The 23,268-nt window shown below is 41.2% G+C and overlaps 1 long non-coding RNA gene across 1 annotated transcript; it reads right to left on the bottom strand.

Annotated features, from left to right (window-relative positions):
* Positions 1 to 3,810: 3,810 nt before the first annotated feature.
* Positions 3,811 to 13,284, bottom strand: LOC124880663. Its single transcript, XR_007041423.1, has 2 exons — positions 12,185 to 13,284; positions 3,811 to 4,468 (listed from the first exon to the last, which is right to left on the bottom strand). It is a non-coding gene; the product is annotated as an uncharacterized LOC124880663 (long non-coding RNA).
* Between the last annotated feature and the right edge of the window lie 9,984 nt (positions 13,285 to 23,268).

The raw sequence follows: 23,268 nt of genomic DNA, 5'->3' as shown, positions 1-23,268 counted from the left end.
GAGTACAACAATACATGAACTGATTAGAAGATGATTGATGTGTGGTTGATGTTTGTGACTGACCCACCAGCTGTCCAGGGTTTACTGCCCCCCCACCACCACCACATTAAACCTCAATAGAATAAAGTAGGATCTATGTTGTCTTTTAATTTTTTTATTTCAATACATTTTAAACTTTCTGGATTTTATTCTCTCCACACTGACAGACAGACATTTCAGGCAGTAAAAGCAGCTTATCTGACAGGAAGTGGTTCAGTTTAGCTTCTGCAGGTATTTCCTGTCTGTTACCCCAGAGACTGTGGTTGGAAACAAACCCTGTTTCTGCTCTGACAGCTTCTGCAACTCTACATGTGTTCAAATAAGCACATTTTGGTTTTTATGTTCAGCTGGTTCGTGCTGGTTTCTACTGGTTAATTTAGTTTCTCTACGTTCAGTTTGCTCCACATGTATAAACAGTCCTGATATTCTCTATGCTTGTTTTAGAAACAGTTGATTGTATTTATACAAGGTTAACATTTGAGTTTTAATCTTTAATTGTTTCTGCATCATTATTTAGTTTCTTCTTCTCATTGAGGTTTGCAGATTGCTTCATCCTCCTGTGGTTCTGTTATACTCATATAACAGCAGATCTCTTCATCTCAAACCCAAACTAAGGAAACATTGAAAAAAGATAAAAAATAGATTTACAAAACTCAGCATGGATCACATCAGCTGCTGTTTGAGGTGATATCAGATGCTAGCTGGTCTGCAGAGACCAATAACATGATGAACATGGAGAAACAGCAGCTTCTGATGTTCAGCTGCTGCAGGTCTGTCTGGGTAATGAACAGCAGGTGGCGCTCTAACAATGTCTACACCTTTGCTCATGTATGTTCTCGTCTTTATAACCTTTGATTTCCTGTTCTGACAGTATGATGATAATGTGTATAAAGTCCTGATTCACAAAGAGCTGCTTGCTTTGAACAAACTCCTTCCAGCTTCTTCTTCCTGCTACCTTCCTCCTTCATCAGGTGTGGATGTGGCTCCCAAGGCTGGAAAAAAAATAACTGAGACCTAATCTCCATGAATAACATTAATAGAGGGAGAAAAAGAGCTTTTCACTTTAATGTTTTAATAAAAGTACAATAGAAACCTGATAAACCTCCTGTCTGGTCCTTCTGTTTCTTCAGCAGCAGATGGCGCTCTAACAAATGTTCATCTGTATAAAGTAACCACTAGAGACCAGGGCTGGTTTATCCAACTTCTCAAAGTTTTAGTCTTAAATGTTTTTCATAAATGTACTCCTGCTTTCAGACTTTAGAGTAAATGCCAGTTATTAATATTCTAAGGCTTAGAATCACTCTGACTCTCCTGGTTATTTAAGACAGCTGCAGAGGTCTCTCCACTGGTTAGGAGTTGCCACTAGGGGGCAGTGATGGCACTGAGAAGACAGGGTGAACCTTCCAGGAAGAATAAAATGACTTGAAGATGTTAATTATTGTCATATTGTTAATGTGAAAATAAATAGATGAAAAAAACACATTTCCTGAGATAAATGACCTAACTTTATGAGATCTTTGGTCGTCTCCAAGAATGAGCTGCATCGCCCCAGAAACTGCACTCAGTAGTCAAGCTACTGAGTGCAGTTTCTGGCAGTTTCCAATACATTTTTAACATAAAACATATGAAACCATTTCATATAATGTATGTATAATCAAACAGGGTAAACTACCTCCGGTGACAATATATACTTTTTATTGTATATTACATTAACCTCCATGTCATAGAAATCTGAGCAGATAAAAGTAACATTAAAATAATAAAGATTATGTGAAAAAAAGAAAACTGATTTTTAGTGGAACTTAAACCATACGTCTGTCTGCTGCATTTTAGGTTAAAATGTGCTGGTTTTTTATTCAGTAAAGTTGCTCACAGTGGATAGAGCTGCCAAATATTTGACTCAAGTAAGAGTAGCGATACTTCATGATATTACTCAAGTAAAAGTAAAAAGTATGTTGTATGAGTAGTAAAACTACTCCTAAAAGTAAAGTTTTTGTGAAAAAGTTACTCAATAAATGTAACTATTTACTACCCATGTCTGTGTGTAAGTGATTCAAAACAGAGTCAGTAGACAAGTGAAATACACCACTAACAAGAGCACAGGGCAGATGTTGCTCCTATTGCCATCCTGGAGACTGTCTTCTTTTCAAGATATTACATTTTGTCTCTGTTTTTCAGATGACATTACGTGATTCAACACCAGTTGTGCTGATTAGCAGCTACTGCTCTTGTGTAGCTGGTTGTGGAATCTGCAACCACTTAGTTGCATTGCTTTTCCAGACTGCTCATTATTCCCAATGTGGTCTGTCTGTTGACCCTCCTGTACTTTCATGCACACAGACAGAACAGAAGTGGCATAAACCACGTACTATGGTTTATCTCATTTCATTATCTAACGTTTGTATTACATTTTACAGTCACTTTACTAACACCATGTTTTCAATAAATAGGGGGTGAAGCCTGGACCTGTGGATGCCATGGTTGTCTTAAAGCCTAAACTAGGGGCTACTACAGCCAGTGGACTAAGGTATGTAATATCTAATTTAATAGGGAGCCCACAGTTTGTAGATTTGTTTGTAAAAATAAATGTTCTTGATCATCTGATGTTATTCCATCATTGCTGTTACCCTCTTCTCTTCAAAATCTTTCATTTTACCTCCTAGTGCTTCAGATGACATGTGATCTGCGCTTCAGTCAGTTGTGCTGGTAAACAGACTACAATGTGTAAAAATAAATGTCATCAACTGTTCTGTTATTTCAGATCTACACTTTACAAGTCCTACAGCGGTGAGCTCCCACACCCGGCCATCCTCAATCCTGGACCAGCCTATGCTGGAATGAAATCTGAATCTCTTCCTCTCATCTGCACTATGAACATCTCCGCTGACAAGCCACTTGTGGACTCCATCTTTGGGAAGGTGCAAGCTGGTAGTGTACTGTCCTATCAACAACCACCACCTCCATCTGATTGTGTTGTCATACATGAGGATGCACCCCCATTCCCGAATGTGCCACTAGAAGGTTACCATTTAAACCCATCTGAATTTTCATTTGTGCCGACACGTCAAGAACAGCTACACCTGACCTCACTTTCTGTGACCTTGTCACAGTCACACCTTATTGAGGAGGCAACAAGATGCCAAAGTGAGACACATGAGTGGCGTTCACTTAGGAGAGAAAGAGTGACTGCCTCACATCTCAGAGAGGTGAGCCATGTTAGAGGTCCAGGAACTGCAGAAAGCCTGGCAGAAAGGATAATCCGAGGGACACAACAAATGGCACACATGAAGAGGGGACTTGAAATGGAAACGGGGTCCTTAAAGGACTATGCAGTTTTGAAAAACCTGAACCTGACCAAGTGTGGGCTAGTGATCCATCCAGATGCATCATGGCTGGGTGCGTCGCCTGATGGGCTTGTATATGACCCACTGGAGCATCCATCATTTGGGCTCGTAGAAATGAAATGTCCAAATGCACAAAGCTATGTAGACTGCAAATTCCTCAAAGTGACACAAGGGCTACACAGATTGAAGGAGAGAAATGGTTATTATTGACAAGTCCAGGACCAGTTATTGATCACTGGTATGCAGTGGTACGATTTTGTTATCTGCGCCCATAATGACATCTTTGTGCAGCAGATATACAGAGATAACACTGTATTAGAGGAGTTGAAAAAGAGGTGACATGTTTTTCTTTAACACTTAGCTGCCAAAATACCTCTTCATGCCCAAGTAATAGAAAATTATAATAAAGATATGAACTCATGAACGATTAAAAAACATTTCTCATTTTATTCTGACAATAATATTACTACTGTAATCATTTCATTTTTACATATTCAGTAAAAGTACAAAAAATACAGTGTTGTATTATGTAATCTCAATTTTAACATTAAAGTAAAAACATTTCATACAAGTTATGAAATTCCAATGTATCTTAACACAAACTATATTTACAGTGCAATGCATGACCTAAAGGGATCTTTTTGATGTTAGAGATGCAAGTCTCTACACAGATAAGAACTATACACATTATTTTATCATCTTTCTAATCCTGGATTGAGATTAGCAATTGCTTGCCCAGGCTTTCACCAAAGGACCATCTTGATAATTCACCAAAAGACAGGCAACAGCAAAAAGTTGATTTATGCTGCCTGTGATTGAAAGAGGAATCACTGTGCTGAATATTTTATGTTCTTTGACTCTGTGAATCACACGCTCTACATGGTCTCTCAGTCTTGCAATAGACTGTGTCTTTCTGATCTCTGACCTAGACAGTTGAGCTCTCTTCGACAGAAACGTGGGTATATGGACTTTGCCTGGTACACAGTCTTCCACAAGGAAACCCTTGTCCACCATGATGGCCATAGATGGTTTAAGGAGGACCACAATGCCAGACTGCTTTAAGATCTCTTTATCACTGGTGGCACCTTGATAAAGAGAAGACACAAAGGTCACTGCACCATGAGGGTGTTGTGGAATTTTCTTATCAAAGTGGGTAGAAGTTGACTCATAACAAGAGAAAATCCGGACTTTGTCTCAATAAGTTTTATTCAAAGGCATTCAGCGTTTGAAGACCCTGACACTGAGGTTTAGTCAGTGAAACAGAGCCACGAACAGAAATCACAAACAGTATTTATACCAAAAATGAGGGTGTTATCTCAACTTCAAAGAGTTTTAGAAATATGGCCCCTAGACCCTCCCCGGGTCAGAGTTAACAAAGTTATTTATGAGGCCACCCATCTACCTACCCTTGAAATATACACTTCAGGAAGTGTTAACCATAAAACTCTCCAGCATTTGAATTTAGAGTCCATCTGCTCTAAATAACAGAACACTAATAAAACACAGAGGTCAGAGGAGAGAGGTAGATGGAAGGTCACCTGTGGGTGATAAAAGACAGAATCAAATGAGAGAGGTGAAGGGAATATCAGAGCACTTTAAAAGAATTTTCCATTACACTCCTTTCTTCTGATTACAAGATAATCACATAACTAAAAGAAAATTCTACAAAACCATCACCCAAGGAAAAACGACCTCCACCAACCGGTTATCTGGAAAGAAAGTAGCTAGAGCATAAGTAGTATCAATAGGAACTGGTACCAAAAATGGTTGATCATTAATAACATGTGAAATCAAACAACAAACATAACAACAATCATTTCTTATCTTCCTCACGGTTTGATGCATCAGTTGCCACCAGACATTATCAGTATGATCATAGTAGTCAGAAAAGTGATGGATCTCTCTTCAAATCTGCTGATGAATATTATTAGTCAGATTAACCACACATTGTCTTTGCTGTACCTTTTCCCAAATGAACACAAGAGTTATAAAAATACTTGAAATACCAATTATTAGCATCAGAACAGACCATTTTCCATATAGCTGCATCGTAACCTTGAAGTAGAATGTCCTTTCTTCTGGTACTGAAAGCAAACAGTTTTTTTTTCTCAAAGAAAACAAATTATAAACAACTTAAAAAAAACAAAAATCCTGCTGTCTCTCCTGAGTGGCTTCAAGTTGCCCTGTTACCAGTCTGGTACAGGTGGGCGGTCGTAGGAAGCTCCTCTAGAAATATATTTAGAAACAGGAACTCTAACCTGCTGGAAGTCAGGCTTCCATAGTCCAACTAATGATTTCTAATTTTCAGGCAATGCGATGGCCTTAAGTAGATTCTGAAATAACGTTGCACTGCCCAAGGGATTATTGTGCCCTTGTAAGAACAGTGTTCTTCAACCACCTCTTCAATCACTCGCCAGTGATCAGCTTACAGTTCTTTGTCTTGTGGTGGTCCGCTGTCCTCACACCTTTCAGGCCGTGGATGATCCAGTTAGAAGATGACTCGTGTCCTGGAAGCCAGATGAAGCTGGAGGAGCTGGAGCTTTCCTGCAGCTTTCCTGCAGCTTTCCTGGGTGTCTAGTAGGATCTGATATGGGCCATTCCAGCACCTGGACTTCCTGTGTTTTCTCCTAGATTCTCTGACCAGAATCCAGTCGCCAGGAATAAAGGACTGGAGGGTGGAAGTGGCTGTTTCTGGTAATGCAGCCTTCACCATCTGTGAAACTTGAGAAAACACAGTGGACAGGTTTTGACAGTAAAACAACATCCTATCTTCACACAAAGATGTGGAAGAAAATGATCTTGGAAATATCCCCATGTCCAAATTAGGAGACCTGCCACACAGCACTTCAAAAGGACTGAGATTTACCTGTGTCCTTTGTCTCAATCTCATATAAGTGAGAACAATAGGTAGAGTCTTCACAACACTTGGCTAATTTTCAATTCAAAGTCCCATTCTCAAACCTAAGTGCTTAACTACATGAACTCCATCAAAACATCCAACAAAATCCAAATAATTGATCTTCTGACTTCACCTGATATACTAGCAGTGACCATCAGCTAAATATTCTGAATATTAAAAATGTGACATGATGTTTGAGGAAGGTCTGATTACAGGTCAATATTTCATAGTTTCAGAATACCCAAAAAGAATTTCAAAAATGGTCTAATCTGTAGAGATATAAAATTTCACAAAAGAATCAACACCATAATTTCAGAGAGGTTATCATAATGTGGTCTTAGGGAGCTATGCACCATTTATAGAAACAAAGTACAACGTTTCTCTCGCATTGTCACTAAGTCCTCACTGGAGGTCTGAGCTACCCTTTTTCCCATGAGTGCTAAAACTTTTAGAACCCCATGTTACTTTATTCTGACATTCCCCTCTTCTGGCGCAGGGTCCAACCCATGAGACAATCCAGCAAAAAGTTTGTACAAAAATGTTCTAGTAACCAAGATCACATTACATAGAACCAAAGAAATGAATTCTGACATAACTATGTGTCACTATGAATTTAACGAAAGCAACATAAAGAAAATCCAGATGTTTTTAACTGCAATTCAGTTCCATCAACAACCAAACACAAACTTTAGTTATTTACGTCATCAATGTCTCACTTAGAAATTAGTCACATATCATCCTGATTTGTCTTGTAAGAAGATGAGTATTAGATTAATGGACATCTAATGTAATTCAGATGCATAAACCCTACAAATTTAATCTAATAAATTATTCCCACCAAGTATAAAGTCATGACTCTGATTCTTTATCAAAAATATATTCCTTACTTTTGGCATATCTTGAACTGTCAGTTAGCTTAATGGTACCAGGGAAACTTTCAATCTAATAAACCACCAATGATTCTGCTTGCAAAACTAATTCTTCAAACTAGTTTAAACTATTTCATTAACCTTTTAATAATAAAACACATAAATCTAAAAGTTATCCTACATCCTTAATCATTATACAAAAAAAACATGTTATTAAGGCAACAATCACTACAAACATGTTGATTCTATTGTCTCTTAAACAATGTTAAAACTCAGGAAGGGAGGTGCTGAGCGTTACCATGACAACAAAGGTATAAACCAACCTGGTAGGTGGGCGGAGTCAGGCAGAACTAACCTCTGATTGACAGCCTATGGGCGGGACCACAGTTTCTTCATTCCAACCCATCTTAATGAACCTTAAACTGGAAAACTGTTAACATGAACCTACCTCAGAAACAAGCTGCTTCTTAACTCTCCTGAAAACTCAAAGTTTTAATCAATCTTGGACTTAGAAACATTATTCTAAACATGAATTATTGTTTCATGCAACATATAAACAAACATTCAGTCCAACAAAACAAACACAAAACATCAAAGACAAACAAATGAACAAATTTGAAGCTTCAAGATTTCAAAGAAATTTTTAATAATCTCTTTTCAGAATATGTTTTCTCAACCATATCTTTTAATGCTATAATTGATCAATGTTGTTATGACAATCTTCAGGATCCTTTTTTAAAAAATGAGTGCACATAGTCCAAAAAATCTCAAAGTATTTAGAAGCACAGCAACAGTTTTCTCTTAAATTAATCCAAATTTACTGATGCTGAAACCTTTTGCTAATTCTTTGTACTGTAACTCTGTAATAATAATAACTACAATCCTGAGAGTTATTGTTATAATTCTCTTTTTGTTTCTCAATTTGATCGCAGCTGTATTGCAGAATTCCAAGTTAAATGCAAAGAAGTATTTTAATTTAATTCAATTCAAATTCAAAGATACTTTATTGATCCCCGAGGGGAAATTAGAAAAGTCACGGTTGACATTTTTATGTTATACCCAAACTAAACAAAACTGCAGTGTTTGATTTAATCAGAAATTAAGATAAGAAGCTCTTCTCCAAACTGGACTTTTTCCCACATAATGTTTCAAAAAGAACAAACATAATTTTCTTTATTTTGGCTATTTAAATTTTGAGAGTTGGGGAAAACTTATTACTAGAACCCCTCTTTAATAATCCAAATGCTGATAAATGTTTCAATATTTTATCTCTTAATAATCTGAAATCACCTTGTGTATCTTTGTACTCATATGTATTCTTTTAATCTTTAAACCCTAAGAAATCAAACAAGGAGACTGGAGTTTGAGCCGACCATCCTCTTACTGTTAAGAGGGCCTTTATTTCTTTTCTTTTCCTAAAATAAAGGATTTTACTTGTCTTTATTCTGTTATAAAAATCCTAACCTTGGTTCCAAAACTAAACTCTTCAGCACCAATCTGTGTCCCCAGAGTAGAAATTTTGAGTATTATTGCATTTCAAAGCCACCAAATGACTGGAACCCATCATTGACTTAGATCTATTTTAATAAGTAATCAGCCTACCTTTAATTAAATATTATAATTTGATGGACCCAAAATCTATGACTTACGGGCTTCAGGAGTCCAGGAACCACAAGTTGAGTACTACTGCATTGAACAATGGTGTTAACTTTCTGCAGAGATTGAAGGATTGGCTAAATATATTATTTCTGCTTGGACCATAATCAGATTTAAAATTATTAGTTCACAGCTCCTAATTTACCTCAGATCATATTTGCTTCTAACCCAGTTCATAAGAAGCTTCAGACAAACATTATGCTAAAAAGCCAAAAACAAAACAAAAATAAAGATCTGTTTTAAAATAAAGAAAAAGCATCCTTAAAAACTTGTTACTGTGGTGGAAAATAACTCCACGGTTCTGAAGGCCTTTTCATGCAGAGTCTTTTAGGAAACATGAGATTAGTTTAATTTTTGTGTGGTACCACTGTCCAATCAGATTCTTTCTAAATAACCCCATTTTTCATTCTCATTTTAAAGGTTTGTTTTACCAAGGAAAATGTGTTTAACAAAACCAATTACTCTCAAAAGTTTTAAAAGTTTTTAGCTGCTGATATCTTAGAAAACAACAAGTGTTTTAATATTTCTATGCAACACAGAACTGATCAGGTTTCTCTTTCCTTCTCCAAAGGGAGAAAAAAGAATCTGCAGAACCAAACCTTTCATAGTTTTTGTCAGGACCTGATATAAGGTACAGTGTAAATCAACACGCTGCATGAATCCGAAGAGGGAAGAAAAAAACCTAATATAACCTCATCCCAGCAGCTGCTGTGAAAAACAATAAATTTGTACTTTCCATAAGCGTCAGTTAACACTTGCGGACAAAAACTGCACCAAACTGTAAATACTGTGTCAGAAACTGTATGAAGACCATCTGCAGTAGAACTAAGCCTGTTTTAATGAGGTCTCTACCCATTAGATTTATGGGATACAAAATCTGACAACAGAAAATAATATCTGAAGGAGAAACCCATCAGGTGTTACGCATTCGCTGGGTTTTATAAAAATACTCCTTCATGTGATCTGTCCTGAGAATAACATAGAAACACTTGGTTACTGCTGAGTTTTGGAGATGTTGTAACTTCCTCTGCTTTTAATAACTTTTAATAACTAGAATAATTGACCCTGAATATTCCACGACAAAAGAGAACTTGTTTCTCTAAAAGAATTAACTGGAAAGTATCAAATGAGTTAAGTTATCACCCTTTTAAAGATACTTTTCTAACCCTAAAATAATATTTTAACCCGCTATATCTGTCCACGTCAAGCAAGCGTCACATGAGCAGCGGTTAATAAGCGTTCTTCATTGCAGAAAATAGGAAAAGATTTATGCAAATGTGTGTGTGTTTGTACGTTACCTCCATCAGTTTCTAAATCGCTCCAGAGTCAGACTGTCATGGCACACAGTCCTCTATCAGTCCAAAAAACTACCAGGACCTTCCCAGGTCTGTTGGTGAGACATTCAATCATTCTTTGTCCACTTTAACTTCTCCAGGAGGGAGAAAGAAGAAACTTTGCTCCGGCCTGTTTCTCTTCTGCCCACATAAGATGCTTTCAATATAAATCCAGTGTATCACTCTTCTGGCTCTGCAGCAGCATGGATCGTTGTCCATCTCAGTGGGTCCAGACTTCTTCTGAGTTTAGTTTTTTTCTTGTAGAAAGTCACACTGTGATTTTCAACATGCAGGAAGGCAGATCTCTCTCTTTCAGGCCGTGCTGGAGAAGCGTCTCTGGTGGAGTAGCCATGGAGAAGGGCAGGTTTCTAAAATCCAGACTCAAAAACGCAGATGTTGAACTCAAATCCCATATATGTGTGTATTTGTGTGTGAGAGAGGCAGAAGAAAAGTTTAGTATAGGTTCAGATTTTGCACAAAGAAATATTATCAGTCAGTCAGTCAGTTGTCCCCCTGCCTGTCACTTCCTTCCACAACATGAACTATACTCCTTTCTAAAACAACTTTCTTTTCGACTCTCTAATGTCCCTTTTCACTTTTACCTTCTTTACCGACTGATCGCAATATTTAAGACAAACGAAACTTCCTTCAGGAAAGTTTTAACTCTTTAACCCCTTAATTGATGCACTCTGTGCTTTTTAATCTTTTCTTATGTTTTTTTTATTTATTTTTCCATCAACTGTTTTACTTGAAACTATTTAAACTATTTAACTTATTTACACTCAAACTTCCACGCTGTGAAAAACCAAACTTATCTTCCAAATTAAAGCACATTTAACACAATCATCCCCACTTTTTCCTTTCATTATTTTATAAATCAGAGTATGAAGAAGGAGACACCCCTGATGCCTCAAGGTTCCAGAACCATTTGTTTTTTACCTGTTCAGCGGCACATCTGCCGTCTGGCTTTTCTCCTTTAAGAGGTGTAGAAAATTGCTAAAAACCACCCGTAAAACCCTGTGTTCTGCTTTATCTTATTGTTACCAATAAGAACCTCCCTGTCATTCCTTAACAGGGTAACCGGGCCCTCAGCTGATGTCCTCCCTCTCGCAACTCTGGAACCTAATTAATTAGTTAGGAGATGATGGTTAATGTATAATAAAAATAATAATATACATTATATCATACAGAGCAACTTCTCACCCAGATATATTTGAAGACAAATTGTTCGGATCTAATCAGCCAGACGCCGCAGGCGGGCATGAGGACTCCACTACCGTAATATGGAGGTGGACTGAGAACAACTCTCAGGCTGGCCAGGTGTCCCCCATCCTGCGGTCTCCTCTGGCACGTTAGATCCTGTTCATGACGCTAAAATTGTTGTGGAATTTTCTTATCAAAGTGGAGAGAAGTTGACTCATAACAAGAGAAAATCCGGACTTTGTCTTTATAAGTTTTATTCAAAGACATTCAGCGTTTGAAGACCCTGACACTGAGGTTAGTCAGTGAAACAGAGCCACGAACAACATTTACACACAGTATTTATACCAGAACATGACAGTGTTATCTCAACTTCAAAGAGTTTTAGAAATATGGCCCCTAGACCCTCCCCGGGTCAGAGTTAACAAAGTTATTTATGAGGCCACCCATCTACCTTCCCTTGAAATATACACTTCAGGAAGTGTTAACCATAAAACTCTCCAGCATTTGAATTTAGAGTCCATCTGCTCTAAATAACAGAACACTAATAAAACACAGAGGTCAGAGGTAGATGGAAGGTCACCTGTGGGTGATAAAAGACAGAATCAAATGAGAGAGGTGAAGGGAATATCAGAGCACTTTGAAATAATTTTCCATTACAAGGGGTTATCCCAATCAACCCTTTGACATCGTAGTTCTGTGCAATCTAAAATAACTTGAGTGTCAGCGTAGTCCTGAAACACTTCTGGGAAGTGAGCTTTTAGTGTCTTCATCTAGCCAAATATTCACAGCTCCCAATACAGTATAAAGGAAGTTGGCCCAGGTGTTAACAATGCGACTCACAGTTGACCGATGTATTCTAAATCTGTGGGCCAAATCCTTTTGCATCAGTCCCAATGACAAGTAGTTCATGAACAGGAAGAACTCATCAATTGGTTGAAGAACCTGGAAAAAAACAAAAGTTCCTAAACTCATCTAATGTACTTTTTGTTTAGGATTTTGTAGAAATATTCCTGTTTATCTATATATAGAGAGATGGAGAAGACATGCAGTGAACGACGTGAGACCAGGAGACAAACCCAGGAGAGCTGCTCTGAGGACCTTAACTTCTACATCTGCTCTACCTGCTCTACCGACTGAGCTAGACAGCAATCCTGAACCACGTGTCCAAGTTCATAAGAACTAGTTGTTCATTCAGTGTATTAATGATCATCCTTTCAATCAACCCACCCCAGATCTGTGTCTGATCGAACTCAGGATAGTCATGGAGCCATGATGGCCGTGAGATGTGAGGACAAGACTGCAAAACCACTTAATGACGATTACCTCAGTGATGTAAGACACGAGTCATAAATTACTCCCTGATATTTTCTTTAAGCTCCACAGGACAGTGACTGTTTTTTTAAACCTGTTGAATTCAGAAACATTAACTCTTCTCCTAAACCATCCAAGGCTGAATCCATTGATCTGTTTCATCTCGACATACTTCAGCAGGATATTTCCAATGTATTAAAGGGAACATGTATCTGACTCATCTAGTGTCTGTTTAATGTGAGAAATACACCATTCAGCAGAAAATGATGCAGATGACAACATGTTGAGGAAGATGAGATAAAACTGTGCTTGTATTTGAAGCTGTTAATGGATTTGGACAAAGATCTCAATACGGAGAACGGACAGATCTTATTGGTTAAAGTCATCTGGTGTTCATTCTCATATCAGAGTGGAGGAGTTATAAACGACGCCCCTTTGGTTCCTCAATCCCAGCTGCATGTTTTGAAATCTCACATTGCCCTGTGATCTTGTTACATTGAGTTATATGACGTGAATAAAAGTCATTTTAAAGAATTGCTGAGAAATTACTTTATTAATTACAAACATTAAAGTTCCTGGCACATTTTATATATAAAATGTCTCCTCTTTGTGTAATTTCTTGATTTTATTTCAGGTATTTATGCATTTTTATAGGTCATTTTTTATTTCTATCTTTTGTAAGAATCACCAGGTTTCCTGATACAACAGCACCAAGGTCTAATATGGAAAATTAGCTCCTTACTGTCAGATCAGATAAGATAAATAAAAACAAAATAAAAACTGACTTAATTGATATTCCTGCTGCTTTAGTGTGAGGTTGTGGTTTAAGGTTAGAGGAAAGTAAGCGTCTGCAATGTTGTGCAACAATAGGGTTTGTTTGGCTAAAAATAACTATTAATACGTGCTAAATGCAATTATTAACAAATTGAATAATTTTGAGCAAAATGACACAGACAGCTTCTCTCCAAAATATGTTTTTATTAACAAAAACATTTAATCTCAATGTTAAAATATTTCAGTTAACAAACTTTTTTACTAGGCCAGAAATAATTCAACTAAAACTAACGAGCAAAATGAAGGAATCAGGAAAACTAATGAACTAAATAAAAGAAGGAAACCAATAAATTGATGCAATGATATCACAAATCAGTCTTAAAAACGAATTAAAAACAATATGTGTTCAAACAACCAGTCACAATGTTAATCAGAAGGCAATAAAATAATATTTTAAAGAATGATTAGTTGAACTAAAAATCAATAATCTTTTGGACAATTGACCTTAATGCTTGACCTTCAGTGGATTATTTTTGGAAGGGCTGACACTCACAAAATGGCGACGAACAGGATTTAAATATTATATAGCAATATTCAGATAGTTTTATCCTATCTAATCTTCTTTGCCCAGACACCACCTCTTTTATGCTACCCCTCAAGGTAGCTCCTGCTGGCTGCTACCCTAACCCCTATCCTAACATGATTAGAGACACCGTCTCTTCTGGGGGAACCTCTGGTTCAGATTCCTTTTCTGCATAAGCTCAGAAAGAAAAGTTTAACACAGCTTGTCTAAATTATCCCCTGATATGAACACTGGGTGCACATACAGCAGATCACAACGTAACTTTTGGTTGGCGTATCTTTGATGGATACATGAATGTCAGATCATAGTCAACTGGTGATCCAAGGATTCTTTGAAGTAGAGCCTTACTCACCAGTGAGACATTCAGGTGGTCACACGCTGCCTCCCCAGTGGGGTCAGCTGCGCCACCATGAGTATAAAGAAAGATGTTTGGCTGGGAGAAGTGTTTTGTTAGTGGCTCCATGACATCACTGAGATTGCTGCTGTGGCTCCTCCTTTCTGGGGTGGACTAAAGTTGGATAATGTGGTGCATTCTGGGATTCAGAGTTTTACCAGTCTCTTTGTTTGTGTCGTTCAGATGTTCTCTATTCATGGCTGAGCCCAACAGTCGGTTAGCCACAACTGAACCAGAGTCCCTCAGATTGTCCATCTGTCTTATATGAAGTCCACAGAACCCCATAAAGAAAATCAAAATCAAACCATTTGTCAGGTCCAAAGAGGAAACCATCTGCCTCTGAAGAATTCAGAGTTCGATGCAAGATTTATAATTAAAGATAAAATTACATGTCTGTGCTGGTCTGAATTTCTGTGTGAACCACCTGAGGGTCCAAAGCTAAACATCAGCGCTTTTACTTCAGTGAGGAGTAAACAACATCCAGCTCAGGTGAAAACTCTGAAAACACAGACAGACAATTTAAACAAATACTAAAATTATTTTAATTCAGCAGAATTCAGTTTGTACCTCATATAAAGGTTCAAGACACCCTCATGAGGACCATTATGTCAAGGCACATGATGTCATCCGGTACGGCGGAGCCGGGGTCCCACCCTGGAGCCAGGCTAGGGGTCGGGACTCAGGTGGCTGAGTTGCTCCTCGCGGGACCCGGCCGGGCCAAGCCCGAACGAGAGACGTGAGGCCAACCCCAAGTGGGCCCACCACCTGCAGGGGGAACCGCGAGGGACCGGTGCAAAGAGGATTGGGCGGCGGACGTAGGTGGAGACCTTGGCGGCCCGATCCCTGGATGTTTAGACTGGGTCTAGGGACATGGATGGTCACCCACAGCGTGGGCTCTGGAACCCATCTTATTGAGAGGGGCTGGATTCTACTCTTCTTCTGCTGAGAAACTTCAACGCCCACGTGGGAAACAACAGTGACACCTGGAGAGGCGTGATCGGGAGCAATGGCCTCCCCGATCTAAATCCGAGTGGTGTTTCGTTATTGGACTTCTGTGCTAGTCATGGATTGTCCATAATGAACACCATGTTCAAGCATAAGGATGTCCATCAGTGCACTTGGCATCAGGACACACTAGGCGGGAGGTCAATGATCGACTTTGTTGTCGTGTCGTAAGACCCTCGGCCGCATGTTTTGGAGACTCGGGTGAAGAGAGGGGCTGAGCTGTCCACTGATCACCACCTGGTGGTGAGTTTGATCCGCTGGGGGAGGAGAAAACCGGACAGATTTGGCAGGCCCAAGCGCATAGTGAGGGTCTGCTGGGAACGTCTGGCAGAGCCCTTGGCCAGGGATGTATTCAACTCCCATGCATTCCCTGGTGCAAACAGAGGCTGGGGAATCGGGGGTTAGACTCTTTCATCACCCAGACTGAAGTCACAGAGGTGGTTAAAAAGCTCCGCGATGGCAGGGCTTAGGGGGTGGATGAGATCTGCGCTGAGCACCTCAAGTCTCTTGATGTTGTGGGGCTGTCATGGTTGACACGCCTCTTCAACATTGTGCCTCTGGACTGGCAGACTGGGGTGGTGGTCCCCTTTCATAAGAAGGGTGACCGGAGGGTGTGTTAAAACTACAGGAGGATCACACTTCTGAGCCTCCCTGGTAAGGCCTAAGCCAGGGTATTGGACAGAAGAGTCCGGCTGATAGTCGAACATCGGCTTCAGGAGGAGCAGTGTGGTTTTCGTCCCGGCCGTGGGACACTGGACCAGCTCTACACCCTCTACAGGGTACTCGAGTACCCAACTCGAGTTTGCCCAACCGGTCCACATGTGTTTTGTGGACCTGGAGAAGGTATTCGACTGTGTCCCTCATGGTGCCCTGTGGGTGGGTGCTCCAGGAGTATGGAATCGGGGGCCCTTTATTAGGGGCCATCCTAATAAAGGGCTCTGCTGTACAAGCAGAGCAGGAGTTTGGTCTGCCAAGGGCCGGAGGGGGTCTGGTTTGGGGACCAATGGATATTCTCTCTTCTTTTTGCAGATGACGTGGTCCTGCTGGCCCCCTCTAACCAAGACCTACAGCATACGCTGTGGTGGTTCGCAGCCGAGTGTGAAGCAGCTTGGGATGAAGATCAGCTCCTCCAAGTCCGAGGCCATGGTACTCGACCGGAAAAGGGTGGCTTGTCCTCTTCAGGTTGGAGGGGAGTTCCTGCCTCAAGTGGAGGAGTTTAAGCATCTTGGGGTCTTGTTCACTAGTGAGGGAAGAATGGAGCGGGAGATCGACAGACAGATCGGTGCGGCTGCCGCAGTAATGGGGGCACTGTGACGATCCGTTGTGGTGAAGAGAGAGCTGAGCTGAAAAGCGAAGCTCTCGATTTACTGGTCGGTCCACGTTCCTGCCCTCACATATGGCTATTGAATTTCGGGTCATGAGCGAAAGACGCAATCCTGGATACAAGCAGCTGAAATGAGCTTCCTCCGTAGGGTGGCCGGGCACTCCCTTAGAGATAGGGTGAGGAGCTCGGCCATCCGGGAGGGGTACGGAGTAGAGCCGCCGCTCCTCCACATGGAGAGGAGTCAGCTGAGGTGGCTCGGGCATCTATACCGGATGCCTCCTGGATGCCTTCCTCGGGAGGTGTTCCAGGCACGTCTCACTGGGAGGAGGTCCTTGGCGGTCCTGGGCTGGCAGGGGTAGGAGGCCCAGGGGACAGACCAGGACACGCTGGAGGGACTATGTCTCTCGGCTGGGCTGGGAACGCCTTGGGCTCCCCCCGGAGGAGCTGGAGGAGGTGTCTGGGGAGAGGGACGTCTGGGCGTTTCTGCTGAGTCTGCTGCCCCCAGGGACCCGGTCCCGGATAAAGCGGAAGACGACAAGTACAGGTACAAGTACCTCATATAAAGGCAGTACAAAATCACAATGCGGTACTTTTCTGCACGGACCAACAGAACATATGGTTCAGTTCTGGTTATCTCCTCAGTTCTACAGATCTATCTGAACCAGAAAAACACAGGTTGCTGGTTTAACTTCCTGCCTCGATGCTTAGGCCTCATAACTGAATATATCCATTAATTTCTTTAACCTCTGCTTGATTCTGCTTTAAACTAGTCCAGGATTTAAGCCTGGTCTAGATTCCTTAAATTTACTCCTCATGTGTTGCTTTTCTCAGATGTACATTTTCACCCAGGAAGCTGTCCTTTATACTCCTTATTTGATTTAAAACAGGTTTGGCAAACCAGTCCATACAGCTGATCACTTCTGTTTCTTTGAAATAGATCCAAAAACATGCATATCCAGAGTGTTAACCTCTGTGGTAACTCCTAATGGCTAAGCTATGAGTTCTCAGCCTAAAGTTAAAGTTCATAGTCTCTTACCTTTTTTTTGTGCTCCTTTCTAGGAAACCTCAAGACCTGGTCTCATGTCCCTGCGACCTTCTGCTCTGGCTCTAAGTCCTCAGTTTGGGATCCTGCCTCAGCCTAAGAACTCAAGCCTCAGAAGAAACCCAGTTTGGTTCAAGCTCCAGCAGATGGCTCATTACCAACTCTGCCAGGCAAGTGAACCCTGCTCACCCTCCACCAATTGTTCACCAAAACCTCACCAGGTAAAATCTTCTCAGTAAAATTGATCTGGATTATTCAACTGCCCAATACTCTCCTAAAGCCTCAGCAGAGGACTCAAAGTTTCCGCAGCAGCGTCTATTCAGTCCTTCCAGGCTCCACATAATTCCTCCACTCCAACCACCTTTCATCAAACCGTAAGCAAAAGATCTTGCTCCAGTTCCCAGTAACCCCCATTTGTCTCCAGATAACTTACCTGTCCTCCCTTCCCATGCGGTGCTGTGCCTCCAGTTCCAGTTCAACATCCATTACTTGTCAAAATAAGCTTGTTAAACTTTTCTCCTGCCTCCTGAGTGTCATTCTGAAAGTGGGTCAAATCTGTAAAGAAAACCATGACAGCTTTGACTTATTTTCCATTTTTCTCTGTATTTACTCTGCAGTTTTGTTGTTCCACATCAGTTTAGCAGTTAATAAAAAGCTTACTTTTACTTTATCTTTTTTCTAACACAGAACCAAATATTTAACATTTTTAGACCACCTTCATGTTCATGAATGCTGCTTTGTGGTGTTTCAAAAGCTTCACAATAATTTGACTTGGTTTTCATTTTTTGTTAGTCGTTTAAGTGAAGGATGAAGATTAACAGTTTATAACTGATGAGAAAACGTTTGGCTGAAGCAGATAATGACACATTTTGTGAAATTTAGAAAAACTTTCTTAGAAAAACTTTCTGCTCTGTCTATCTGACCAAAGTTGTTCTTAAACTCAGAAACTATATTTACTGTGGCTCAAATAAATGTGCTTCATTTCTCATCAATGTAAATTACTTTTTTTAAATTTTACTCTTTCACATCTGAGGCTCCATTGTCATTTCTTACATTTCTAAAAAAAAACTGGTATAAAATAGATTTTCTCAGATTTTAATACAATGGTAATTCCCTAAAAACACTTATTTGTTTTAATTGTCCTGTGAGCCATCCCAACATTTTATTAAGATATGTTCCTCCTTTCATGAACCTTTTGACTAAAGATCAGAGATTTTCACATCATAATGCAGATCCAGCTAGAAGTTCACAGAGAGGGTTCTACTGTTTCAGGCCATTGAACTTCACCTGGAGCTCAGGTGAAAGTCTCTCATCATGAGTGAACCTCCACCTCATGTCTTGCTGAGTGAATCAGTGATTAGCGCTAGCTTACAATTAGCCCATTTTGAGTCAGCTCTCAGGTTTAACGTTAACTTCATCCTGGGTTCAGCCGCTCTCCTTCCACCTGTTCCTGGTCGCTAAGACCCACCAGCCTCCCTCTCTCTGGTTGGCTCCACAGCTGCTCTGAAATCAGCCGTCTCCCCTGTTGTAGCCCTGTTGAGGCGCTCAGTGTACCTTTTCGGGGGATTAATGAGGCAGGCCAATGCTCCTGGACTGAACAGCTGTTCTGGACTTGTCCAGAGTGGATAAACTGCCAGTCCACCTGAGCCTGTGCGCATAGTTGCAGCGTGTGCACAAAAGGTTACCATGCAACTGGAGCGTCCTTGGAAGTAAAAGAGATCCCACGTGGAGTCTTCATTTATTTCTCTCTCTCGTTGGCCAACGAACAATTCATAACTGAGGTTTCTGGACTAGGAAGGCCAGAAATTTCACTTTGCCGATTGAAGACGTGAGTTTAACACGTAACTAAAAACACGGAGTTCGAGGAAACGAACCACCATCGTGTTCATCCCTAGTCGACTGCTGATGGTCAGATCCTATTTTTTCCATTTCATCATAGAAGACCAAAGGACGGGACTGACCACTCTCTTGGAGTGTAACTGCGGACGCGCACAACGCTTCAACCCCCTCCCCCCGTTTTCCCTCTCACTCGCTGACCCAGAAGGAAACTTCACCAAGTAAAACCCATCTTTTATTTAATCTTTTATTTCTTTATTAGAAGGCCTGGGCAGGGTCAGAGGTGTAAAGTGATCAGAATCGCTGGTTAGGATCTCATGTGTTCTGAATAATATGTTCATGTAACCTTGATTATTGAAACTTTGATGTGTGATGTTGATATCGGGAGCCGCCGCGTTCCTAGATCTGCTTGTGTTTTACTATCTGGGAGTCAACACGGGTGCGTTGTAAGACTGGACTGTTAAAACAACCTCATGGTAAAATTCTCCATTTCCCTTTTGTCTTCAACCTCACTGTGCCCCCCCCCACACTCTCCACTCACCACCACACCTTGTCGTCATATTCTCAATTGTGCCACAAATGCTGGTTGATTCAACACCCACTGCTTATGTAGAATTTTGCATGTTGAGTAGGTGAAGATTAATAAATATTCACATAGGTAAAGAGAGAGCGTTTTGTGTTCATTGTGTGCGAAAGTGATTTGTCAGTCAAAATAAGGTTAACGTTCCACACGTTTCGTCAGAAACAGTCGATTAAACAGTGACATCTCCGGCAATAGTTATTAATTATTACGGAGTATTTAACGGTTGTAATTGTCAAAGGCGTTGAGCCACAATTACAACACCAGAAACATCTCTGGTCTCGATTCATAAATGAGGATTTTGGATAAGAAGTTGATTTTGTCAGGTTATGATTTGTAATTATAATTATTGATCTAGATTAATCAATCAATAATCATACTTCCAACATATAGCGTCCCTGGGTGGGCCTTAAAAAGACAGACATCAAATCACTATTGCACAGAATGAACAGTTGGGATCTCCGTTAACTAGACGTGTATTGTGAGACTTTTGAGTTTCACACAGAACGTTTGTGAATTGGGGGATATTTTGACTAGGTTGTACTCAGTTCTACTGCAAAGGATAACATTATCTTTCAGAGGTGTTTGTTGTGGATGCACGGTGAAAGTTGGTTTAACTTGTGGAAAGTTAAAGTTAATTTCCAGTCGCCAGCCTGCTGCTGCAGCTGTAAAAACCAGCGCTGATAAGCAGCAGACCTGCCCTCAGTGTCCGCTGGGCGTAATTACAGTTGTGACCAACATTCTCCCAGTCAGTTAGAGAACAACACCTACATCTGGTGGCCATTTAATAGATTACAGATTGCAGCTGGATTTCCCAAACCATCCCAAACTGACTCATAAAACTAACTTGGTTGTCTAACAGGAAGGTAGGTGATTCATATTAGAGAACACTAACACTTATTTGAAGCTAAGAACAGCATTGAATGTTTTAGTTTTGTTTTCCCATTTTTTAAATTTTATTTTGAATTTGGTTTTGGGTTATTTCAAAATTCTTTCCCTTCTTCCCCTTTTTGTGTGTTTGCTTGATTAACCCCATTAAAGCATAGACTTGGGTAAGCCACAGTTTGAACGGTCAAACCTGTGGGCCCATTTTAAGCAAACCCATACACCTGGAAGATACAGGTATGAATCAGAAAGCGAGCTGAATAGCTTAGCCTGTTGTGTGCAGCTAATTAATTTTAGAAATCCTTTAATCACTGAATAGTTTAGCCTGTTGAATTGCTACTAATTTCTTTTAGTGGTGGTTCATAGATAAACAGTTTGTGTGTGTGCATTGTGCATTTTGGGCCAAAGATGGAGGGAACATCCCAAACTGCAGCTGGAGATGTGTGTATGGTGGAGGACCCCATAGGAATGCAGGCACAAGAGGTGATTGGGTCATTGATTCTGTTGTCCCCCGAGGAGCGTAAAGGCCTCAATGATTATGGCATTGAGCAATGTGAAGCCAGGATTCAGGAGTTGCTCCAAGTCATTAAAAACCCACCGAAGGACAGACGGGTCTCAGATGTGTTAGGACAGCTCACTCTGTTGTATCAGCGAAGGTTAATGTTGGAAGTTGATCAGCGTGTTAAACTGCAGTTCGAGCTGAATGATACTTTGCAGACGGTGGATGTCCTTAGAGGTGAAATAACAGAAGTTGGAAATAGATTGGAAGCAATTGAGGGTAGCCATGCCACCCCTCCCTGGAAGAATGGGGGGACGAACCGAAACCCACCTCACAGGTTGAAACCTTTGGAGGTGAGCCACACCTGCGTAACCCTGAGAGAACCTGCAGGTCAGATCTGGAGGATGTAGAAGCTGCCCTCCAGAGATTACCTTTCCAGGCTCATAGGGTTCCCCATACATCCACCGAGGTAAGAACAGGGGTAAGTAATCAGAATAGGTTCAATGGTGCGGTGCCCCGCCCCACTGCAATCAAGCAGCCATGAACGGTACCTAGCTGGGGACCCAGCAGGTGTAAATAGTTCATGGTTCAAATGCAGGCAGCCGTCAAATGTGACTCGCAGTACGGTCCTCTATGATCCCTCACCTCTGCCAAGGCAACAGGAGTGCTGCCCCTGGGATTCAGGTGGTTCCTACCGCCCTCAACCGCTGCCCAGGACCCGAGTCCGGGAAGCACAGGGCCCACCGTTATACCGGGAGCAGCCTCCACTGCCTCCTCCGAGGATGAGGCGTGATGCACCGATACCCTCTGAGTGCAGCCGGAGTGAACTCTCCGATGATGACTCAGATGGGCCGGGACCAATCCCTGAGAGTGGATTGCGCACCTGCCAGCTTGAGTCCCTGGCCAAAGACATAGAGCGTTTCGACCCTAATAAGGCAGAATCAAACATTGATGATTACCTTAGGGAAGTGGAACGCTGTCTTCTAGATTTGTACTGCCCATCAGCACGGGAGAAACTGAAGCTCATCTGGAAGACAACGTCCAGGAGCGTCCATGTTTTCATGGAGAGCCTGACACCCGCAGTCCGAGACCGTTATTCAACCCTTTGCGAAGCTTTAAGGGAAGAATATTCTGTGTACACGGACCGGGCCTCCGCCACACTTGGTGCTTTCACGATCCAGCAAAAGAAAAATGAAGCACCCAGGGAGTATTACCGGCGCTTAGGAGCCGTTTACTTCCAAGGACGCAATGCGCCCGGCATTGAGGAGGAACATGCTTTTAAATCCCTGTTCCTCCACAACCTTCATGAAAGTGTGCGATACGATGTTACTATGTATTGCAGAACCAAGACCATGAGCATGCAAGAGATCCGCAAATATGCTCAGATGGCGTCGGAAACACGTGCTCACCCGACCAAGAGATCGGAGAGCAAGGCTAGGGTTTTACAGGTCCAGACTGAAAGAACCAGCCATGCGTTAGAAGGTCAGGAAATGCCTTCAACCAGAACCCATGCGAAGAACAGGTTCAAGGAACAACATAGGTTTGGTCAGCTGGACTGGGGGGGTGGTACTGAATACCAACCACAGTCAAAGTTGCCGGACCACTTCCGGTCGAACAGACGACCTGACCATCACTTGAAGCCTAAAGGTAAACCTGATGGAAAAGGGTGGAACCGACACGCAGAAGGGATT

This window comes from Girardinichthys multiradiatus, chromosome 14 (assembly GCF_021462225.1).
Source record: "Girardinichthys multiradiatus isolate DD_20200921_A chromosome 14, DD_fGirMul_XY1, whole genome shotgun sequence".
NCBI lineage: Eukaryota > Metazoa > Chordata > Actinopteri > Cyprinodontiformes > Goodeidae > Girardinichthys > Girardinichthys multiradiatus.
This window is presented reverse-complemented; position numbering and strand designations above follow the sequence as displayed.